This window comes from Chrysochloris asiatica, unplaced genomic scaffold (assembly GCF_000296735.1).
Source record: "Chrysochloris asiatica unplaced genomic scaffold, ChrAsi1.0 scaffold00030, whole genome shotgun sequence".
Classification (NCBI taxonomy): domain Eukaryota; kingdom Metazoa; phylum Chordata; class Mammalia; order Afrosoricida; family Chrysochloridae; genus Chrysochloris; species Chrysochloris asiatica.
The window spans coordinates 2,596,623-2,605,760 of record NW_006408548.1 but is presented as its reverse complement, the minus strand read 5'-3'; the positions used below and the strand labels follow the sequence as shown (position 1 = coordinate 2,605,760).

The window sequence follows — 9,138 nt, the reverse complement described above, 5'->3', positions numbered from 1 at the left end:
TTTGTTGTTTGTTGTTAAGCTTACTGGGTGTCTCCTGGTGAATATGATCAGGAGATAGGCTTCCCTTTTCGCATGTAATGCTTAGCGGGTGTTGTTGGCTCTTGTCTCAGTGGTGGAATATTATGGGGTATGCTTATAGCTTGGCTATATGGCCACGACTGCTGTCTCTACTTTGGTAACATAGAGAGAAAAAACTCCCACCTCCAGGAAAGATTAGTATTGCCACTTATGCTTGTTTATTGTTGCAGTTAGTTTGGTAAATTTTAGTATTTACCAAAAGGTAAACATTAAATTATCAAAAGGACCAAAATTATCAAAAGGACCAAAAGCTGAAGTAATATAAATGCATAGAAAAAAATCACCCCTTTGAAACAGAAATGCAGCTGTGGTCGACTGTCCTGAGCTACACCATCAGTGTGTGTGCAATTAGAAGCCTCCAGCAGTGGGTGGGGATGTCCGCTCTCTCAGGCCCCTCCTCTAGTCACTACAGTAGAGGTGCTTAGGTAGATATTGGGGAGTTAATGGGAGAAAGATTGTCCACTATTTTTGTCTCTGACAGTCAATTAGGTATCTGTGCATTCCCTGACATTGGTTGCAATCCCTACAATGTGACACCACTCTCCACATGTCCTCCCTGGATTCTCCATTTCATTAGTTCAGTTTCTCTCTCCTTCCCTGACTTCTCATCTTTGGTTTGGGATAAATACTGCCATTTTGGTCTCCTATAGTTGTTGTTATACTGTGTACTTTATTCATAGGTGTTATTGTTTGCTTTATAGGCCTATTATTTAGCTGAAAGGTATCCTCTCATCCCCTAATCTCGCTCCTGGGAGCGTCTTTAGTTTCAAGTTACAAGGTTGTCTCAGGGCAACAATTCCAAGGATTCCTCTAGTCTCTTTTAGACCAGCAAATTTAACCAGGATCTTCTATTATGGAAAAAGAAAACATTTAATAAAAGGCTCTTCATATTAATTTTGTGTATAATAACCCAAAATTAGAAATAAGCCAAATGTCCATTTGTAGAAGAATGGATTAACAACTTTAGTATATTCTTACAATGAAGGCAAACAAAGGAAACATAAGTCTATGCAGCAATATGGATATATCAAAAACCAAAGGAGGATGACTGAAAGAAGTCAGCCACAGATGGATACATACAGTATGATTCTATTGCTATAAAATTCTAGAACAGGCAAACACTAAACTGTGTAGAAAAAAAATCTCAACAGTAGTAGGGTGCTAATTGCAAAGAGGCAAGAGGGAACTTTCTGGGTGATGAAAATGTCCTATTTCTTATTGGGTGTGTATAACCTGATTATATACATATTTGTCAAAGCTCATCACACTATTACACTTAAAAATCTGCATGTGGCACTGTAGATTCTGGACTGTAAGTTCACTTTGAACCTTAAGGTTGGCAATTCCAACTCACCAGCTGCTCCTCAGAAAACCTATACAGGGTTGCAATGAGTGGGAACTGATTCAACAGCACTAAACAACAACAAAAAATTATATATCAGAGTCCTGGTGTGGCACTATAGTAATAAGCGCTGGACTGCTCACCACAAGGTTGATGGTTCAAACCCAGCAGCCCCCTCCTCAGAAACCCTATACAGGGTCACTACGAGTCAGAACTGATTCAGTGGCACTTTCCAACAACAAAAGTGATTCCATAGCAATAAAAAATAAATAATATTTAGAAAAAATTACAGGGTGAATCATTTCTAAGGATTGTTGTTGTGAGGTGCCATCAAGTCAGTTCTGAGTAATAGTGACCTCATATAAGGGTTTCCAAGAAGCAGCTGGTGGGTTCAAACTGATGACCTTGTGGTTCACAGTCCGATGTTAATCCACAGTGCCGTACCAGAGGTCCTGAGGATTAGAACTGGAAAATTCAAGCCCAGTCTTCTGGGTCCTGGGACCGGAAGCAAAGCAGTCACTCCCACCAGGTCAGCTCTTGTGGGATAACTCTACATATATGGGGGTTTGAAGCCAGAGACTAGGGAGGAGCTACCCAATCTTAAAGAAGATTTAAAAACTACTGATTGGAAACACCGCTGGGCCTGCGGGCTGAGTACAATAGTCTCAGGGGACACCATGGTCAATTGGCCTAACATAGCCCACAAAGGACTTCTGGTGTGGCACTGTAGGATCAGCTGGACTGTGACCCAGAGGTCAGCAGTTCAGACCTACCAGCTGCTTCTCAGAAACCCTATGCATGACCACTATGAGTAGAGTCAACTTGACAGCATTTAACAACAACAACAAAGTCCGCAAAGACAATGATCTACAGCTATATCCTACTTCAGCGAGTAGCAACTGGAGTCTTAAAATTTATGAATGGCCATCTAAGGTGCAACGATTAGTCTTTCTTTGTCCATAGGAAAGAGAAGTGATAAAAATTGAAGATGAATAGAACTAATTAGTCCAGTGGCCTAATGGAACACAAGAACATCAGTCTCCACGACCCTGAGACCAGAAGAACTAAATGGTTCCTGACCACCACTACCAACTGCTCTGAAAGGAATCGTTAAAAAGCACTGACGGGATACAGTGGTAGAAAATGTGGAACAAAACTCAGAATTATAAAAACGACCAGATTTACTGATCAGATAACCACTGATAGAACCCTGAGACTATGGCCTTTGGTCACTGTCATGGATTGAACTTTGTCCCCACCAAAATATGTATCAGCCTGGAAGGCCCCTGAGTCTCAGTGGTTTGGCTTTTATGTGATGATTCCCCATGATGTGATATGACGTGATAAACTGCTGTAGACCGTGAAATTGGAAGGCTTTTTGCCAATGAATGACTCCAGTCAGGTAGAGTTTAATTCCATCTTTTGCCTAGGTTTAAATGTTCAGATGCCAATTTTTCTTGAGTACCTCATACACCTCTGACAGCTAAACTGTCAGAGTTAGAAACAATACATTTAAAAGCAGGTTTGGTTGTCACTTCCCTCAGTCAGTCCTTGAAGGAACATTCCTGGACACACCCCTTAATGGTCACCTAGTTGTGATGTCATACCCTGAGAGCCTCAGACTATAAGTTTTCCTATTTGCAATAGTCCCTTCTCTGCTTTCCATAAACCAGATGTGCATCTGTGATGCATGGCTGCTGCTGTAAGTCATGGTCGTAGGAGGAGATGCTTTTCTTTTTAGTACCCTATAAAATACTACATTAAGGGTATCACCGTCACTGAGATGAAATGAAGTGTATGATAGTTCAATATAGAATCAATGATCTGCTCTTTAAACCTTAACTCAATTCACAAAAAAAAGTAAAAACAAAAGCAAAACCTATAAAAAGCACTACTGGCTGGAAGCTCATTAGGTCTCATTAGACTGGAGGAGAAACCCAAACTCATAAATAAAATATTAACCAAACCCCAAACCCATGGCTCAATGATCAGATCTAAATCACTATAGGACTTTGACCACCACTCATCTGTCAGTTTTTCATACTGTGGTGACTTGCTTGTTGCTGTGATTCTTAAAACTGTGCCATGGGTATTTTAAATACCAGTAGGGTCATCCATGGTGGACACATTTCAGCTGAGCTTCCAGATGAAGACAGACTAGGAGGAAGGACAGATGGACTACTTCTGAATATTTAGTCACTGGAAACCTTATAAATAATAATGGAATACTGTCAGCCCCAGAATATTGACTATTGGAACATAATGAAGAGACCAGAATATGGTCAGACATAGAGCTGGAAGATAAGACCCTTAGGTTGTGCCCATTCCAAAGAGAGGTGACCCAATGGAATGCAGAAATCATCAAACATTATCATTAATATCCCATGCAAGCAAAAATTTTGCTAATGATAAATTCAAAAATGGCTACAACCATACATTGACAGAGAACTTCCAGAGGTTTAAGCCAAATTCAGAAGTGGATGAGGTACAAGGGATATCATTGCTGATGTCAAATGAGTCTTGGCTGAAAGCAGAGAATACCACAAAGATGTTTACCTGTGTTTTAATGACTATGCAAAGGCTTTCTTTCAACTGTGTGGATCATGACAAGTTATGGACAGCACTGTGGAGAATGAGTATTCCAGAACACTTAATTGTGCTCATGAGGAACCTACACATAGACCAAGAGGCAGCTATTTGAACAGAACAAGGGAACACTGAATGCTTTAAAATTAGGAAAGGTGTGCACCAGGGTTGTAATCAATCACCATTCTTACTCAATCTGTATGCCAAGCAAATAATCACAGAAACTGGATTATATGAATAAGAACATGGCATCAGGATTGGAGGAAGACTCATTAACAACCTACGGTATGCAGATGCTAAACCTTGCTCACTGAAAATGAAGATGACTTAAAATACTTACTGATGAAGATCAAAGACTACAGCCTTTGGTATGGGTTACACCTCAATGCAAAGAAAACAAAAATCCTCACCTCTTGACCAATAAACAACATCCATATAAATGAAGAAAAGATTGAAGTTGTCAAAGACTTCATTTTGCTCTGTTCAAAAGTCAACACTCATGGAAGCAGCAGTCAAGAAATCAAATGACGTATTGTATTAGGCAAATCTGCTGCACAAGACGTCTTTAAAGTGTTGAAGAGCAAAGATGTCAGTTTGAGGACTAAGGTGCATCTGACCCAAGCCATGGTATTTTCAATAACCTCATATGCATGCAAAAGTGGAACAGTGAGTAAGGAAGACCATTGAAGAATCGATGCCTTTGAGTTATAATGTTGGAGGAGAACATTAAAAGTACCATGGACTGCCAAAAGAACAAACCAATCTGTATTGGAAGAAGTATAGCCAGAATGCTCCCTGAAAGCAGAATGGCCAAACTTCGTTCCTCAGACTTCAGACATGTTGTCAGGAGGGACCAGTCACTGGAGAAGGAGATCATGTTTAGTAAACTGAAGGATTGGAAAAAAGAGGACGACTCCCAGCAAGATGGATTGTCACAGTGGCAGTAGCGATGGGCTCAAACATAGCAGGACTGGTCAGTGTTTTGTTCTGTTGTACATAGGGTCGCTATGAGTCAGTACCAACAATAACATAGGACTAGGGATCCAAACCACCAGTACAAGATGTGGCTCTGTACTTCAGCTCTAGATCACTAGCTGGAGGAGTCTTACATTGGGTTCCTTAGAAGCAGAGCCTGAGAAGTGTTTCTAGCATAAGTCATTTACTGAGAAAGAAAGTAAGGAAAGTAGGGTAGGGCAGGAAATGAAGCTAAGCAAGGAGATGTTCTCTCTTGTAGTCTAGTATCAGTCTGATCCTAGAAGAGATTTGAAGCATAAATGGAACCATGAAATTAATCCCACTTTGAGGCAAGGGGCATTCATGGGGTACAAATGGTTAATGTTCTCATCTGCTAACTACATGGTTGGTGGTTTCAGTTCAGCTAAAGATGCCTTGGAATAAAGGCCTAGAGACTATGTCCAAAACAAACAAATAAAAAAACATTGAAAACCCTATTGCTGTTGTTGTTAAGTGCTGTCGAGGACCCTATATAGCGTTTCTGAGGAGCAGCTAGTAGGTTTGAACCACTGACCTTAAGATTAGCCATCCAATGCTTATTTCTACAATGCCACACCAGTACTCCTAATGATATGTAAGTCGAAGCAGCAATGAGCATCATTTCACCCTAGCATTAAGAGCAAGTTAAAAACAAACAACAAACAAATAAACAGAAAACAACAAATGCTGGTGAGAGTGTGGGGAGACTGGAACTCTCAGACACTGCTGGTAGGACTGTAAAATGGTACAGCCACCATGGAAAACAGTGTGGTGCTTCCTTAAAAAGTTGGAAATAGCAGTACCACATGATCCAGCAATTTCATCACTAGGCATATATCCTACTGAAATAAGAACCGCAAATGAGCACACATACAGAAAAACTATTTATAAACAAAGTAACAGATAACCTCCCATTCAAAATGCAGATGCAAACAAAAATCCCAAAAGGCCAAAGAAAACAATATAATTCTAAAACAATAAACAAAACCAATAATTAAAAACAAGCATTTTCTCAAGATGAACTCTATATAATCGAATAATGTAGAAAATACTTTTATTTATTTATTTTTAACTTGTTATTGTGAATTAAGTGAAGGTTTGCAGAGTAGATCATCATTAAACAAATCCTATAGTCCTGGTGTGGCGCTGCAGGATAATGGATTGGATTGCAAGGTCAGTTTGAACCACAAGATCGGCTGTTCAAACTCATCAACTGCTCCTCAAAAACCCTATACAGGGTTGCAATGGGTCAGAGCTCACTTGACATTCAGTTAGCAGCAACAACATACTTTGCTTCATTTCATGGTTGCGTATCCCCTCCATGTATGAACAGTTAACAGTATTTACCTCTATTCACTTTATCTACTGCATTCCTCCCTGTATTTCTCAATATCTTCACCTTTCCTTTGCTAACCTCTCTCTTGTTGTATATTGCCAACCCTGTCAACTGTGTTAACATGTTTACCCTCTAGCCCGTGAATAATTTTCCCTCCACCTACCATCATAGATTATTTTTTTTATCAAGAGAACTTTTTTTTTTACAACATTGGTCTCACACAATATTTGTCCTTTTGTGATTTTGTGATTGACTAATTTCACTCAGCATAATGCCCCCAGGTTCAACCATGTTGTTCCACAGATTCATCATTATTCTTCAACATTGTGTAGTAATCCATTGTGTGTATGTACCAAAGTTTGTTTCACCATTCCTCTGTTGATGAACGTTTAGGCTGTCTCCATCTTTTTAATATGTCTCTTGTAGACAGCATGTTGAAGGATCCTGTGTTCTTATCCATTCTGCTCTCTATGTCTCTCTCCTCACACCATTCTGCAACTAAGCACACCTATGAAAGCCTGTAAGCCAGCTACCTCATATCTTTGCAGCCCCGCCAGTTTTGATAGCCAATGTCTAAATTGCCCATCCCTGTCAAACCAGTACATTGAGTAAACAAGGTTGTTCTTTGATTTGAAGAACCCTTCCATTCCAGTTGGAATTGTGAGTCACTGCATTCAAAGGCAAAAGTCCAGTTGGTCAAATTGTAGTAATTTGTACTTGTTCTCATTTAAACTAGGTCAAATGGGTACTAGCTGCAAGTTTGGGAATTCACACACACCTCCCTGCACTTCAGACCAACTGGTCGCTTCACTCTCAGCTGTAGGCCCCAGGGGCTAGGTCACTGCCCATGGGCTTTGGAGTTCATGCATTCTTTTCAGACTAGCCAGCTCTTCCTCTTCTCTCTTTCATCTCAAGGTCAACAGGTGCTGGTGGAACATGGTCAAACTCAGTCCCTGTCTTTATTGCTGCATTTCCCCCACTTCCACTCTCAAGTAGCTCCAGGTGGTCACCAGCTAGAACATTATACTTCTCATGGGTTCCTTTTGAGTTTCAGTCCTAGAAGGGAGTCTTCTCTGATAGGATGACTTTTCTTTCCTTGATGCCTTCAAAGCAAACAGCTTGCTTGATATTCAAACAAACAGTTGGTTTTGTGTTTTTTTTCCCTGAAGGTCTTTCTTTCAATAAACTTCTGTTCTCCCAGCAGTTTTGGGTTGGTCTGCATGTCTTAGAAAATGCTTTTAAATACATATGCTTATCCATCTTGAGGAGAATTATGTAAAAATGTCCACCAAAAAAGAGCAAGAGATTATAAAACATTTCCTTACACCAGAGAGGGCTGACCCTACCCCAAAGTGTTAGGAAAGATACACATGGGTGTTAGCAGTAAAATTCCTTCTAGAATTGAATTTAATTTATATTTTGAGATCAATGTTCCCACCAAAGCCAGGGAGTTTATCTTAGTCAATTCAGTGTTTCACCCTCTCCCTCTCTTCCTCACTAGTACCATCTGGTGTTACAATGTTGGGGAAGGCTTCTGGTCTTTGTTACCTATTGGTATCAGCAGCTGCTCCTCCTGTTTGGACCTCAACAAACAGTGCATGATGTGCCCTCCTGAGTTGATCTGTGCTCCCACATACAGGACCTCACTTCTCACTCAGATCCTTGGTCACTGTTCTTGATGCACATGTCATGCTACATTTTCTCTTACTCTGTTCTGTGGCCTTGCAAGAGCTAGTGGAGCGATCTAGAGCCTTTGCTATTTCTGCTGTTCTCACTGACATGGGAAACCATTCTACTGTTCTCCACTCCATCTGTCTCATGGGAACTCTCAAAGGCTGCCTTGGGTCCATGTGCATAGACTTCCACATGATGGGGAACTCAGGGATCTTGCTCCCACCCCAAACCTTATATTGGAAGTGGTGGCTCAAAAGCCCTATTATTTCATATCCCAAAACCTGTAGAGATTCTACTGTGTTTTCCAAGCCCAAGGGTTTGGCCATGAGAGGGGACAGTGTGGGAACTCTTATCAGAAACATATATTTTTTGCATTTCTTCTGACTCCTCCTTCTCTCTCTTAGCCCATGCCTCTAAGGACTCCTTCTTAAGAAGTTTGACTTGGGGAAGAAAGGCAAACTCATGCCATTTCAGTAATAGAAATGAGATGTGTTTAGTTTTTTAAATAATTAGAAACTCAAAGTTAGGAGTGGACAAAGAAGCAGGGAGAAGTGAAGGAATAAGGATAGTCAGACAATATGAACAACAGTAGAATGTCTTTTAAAAACTAGGCATCTGATAGTACTACTAAGCTTACGCTGTTTCACTGTAGACCACCTCCCCTGACTTTCATCTCTTCAAAGGTTCTCTAGTTTCTACTGAATATGAAAACTGTCCAAAGTGGGTGAGGTTTTTATGAAACTTAAGGGACTTAGTTTCATATCTGAGTCAAGACATTGCAAGATAATGTGTGGGATGGTAAGATCATCATGAATGGAAGCAGACTCAGAAAATCTAGTCAGAGGAAACCATAAGAAATCAAATCTTCCAGGTGTTTGTAGAAATTGTGGACTTCTACTTGCAACTTGTGTGCAGCAAGAATCCAAGCCAGGCTGGTGGTAATGATAAGGGATGTGTAGCTCATCATCTCGGTCAACATGCTGGGCATGCTACTATTCTTGCTTGTTGTTCTCTATCACTATGTGGCCATCAACAGTCCCAAAAAGCAGAAATGAGAGTGGGGCTTTCTCCGTTCCAGGGCGCCAGGTTTCCAGATATAGTCAGAAGCAAGATGAAGGCTGTGAGAGAC

At 40.5% G+C, this 9,138-nt stretch overlaps 1 pseudogene; it reads left to right on the top strand.

The window, feature by feature from the left end:
• Window positions 1–8,950: 8,950 nt before the first annotated feature.
• Window positions 8,951–9,064, top strand: LOC102812747 (annotated as a pseudogene).
• Window positions 9,065–9,138: the final 74 nt, after the last annotated feature.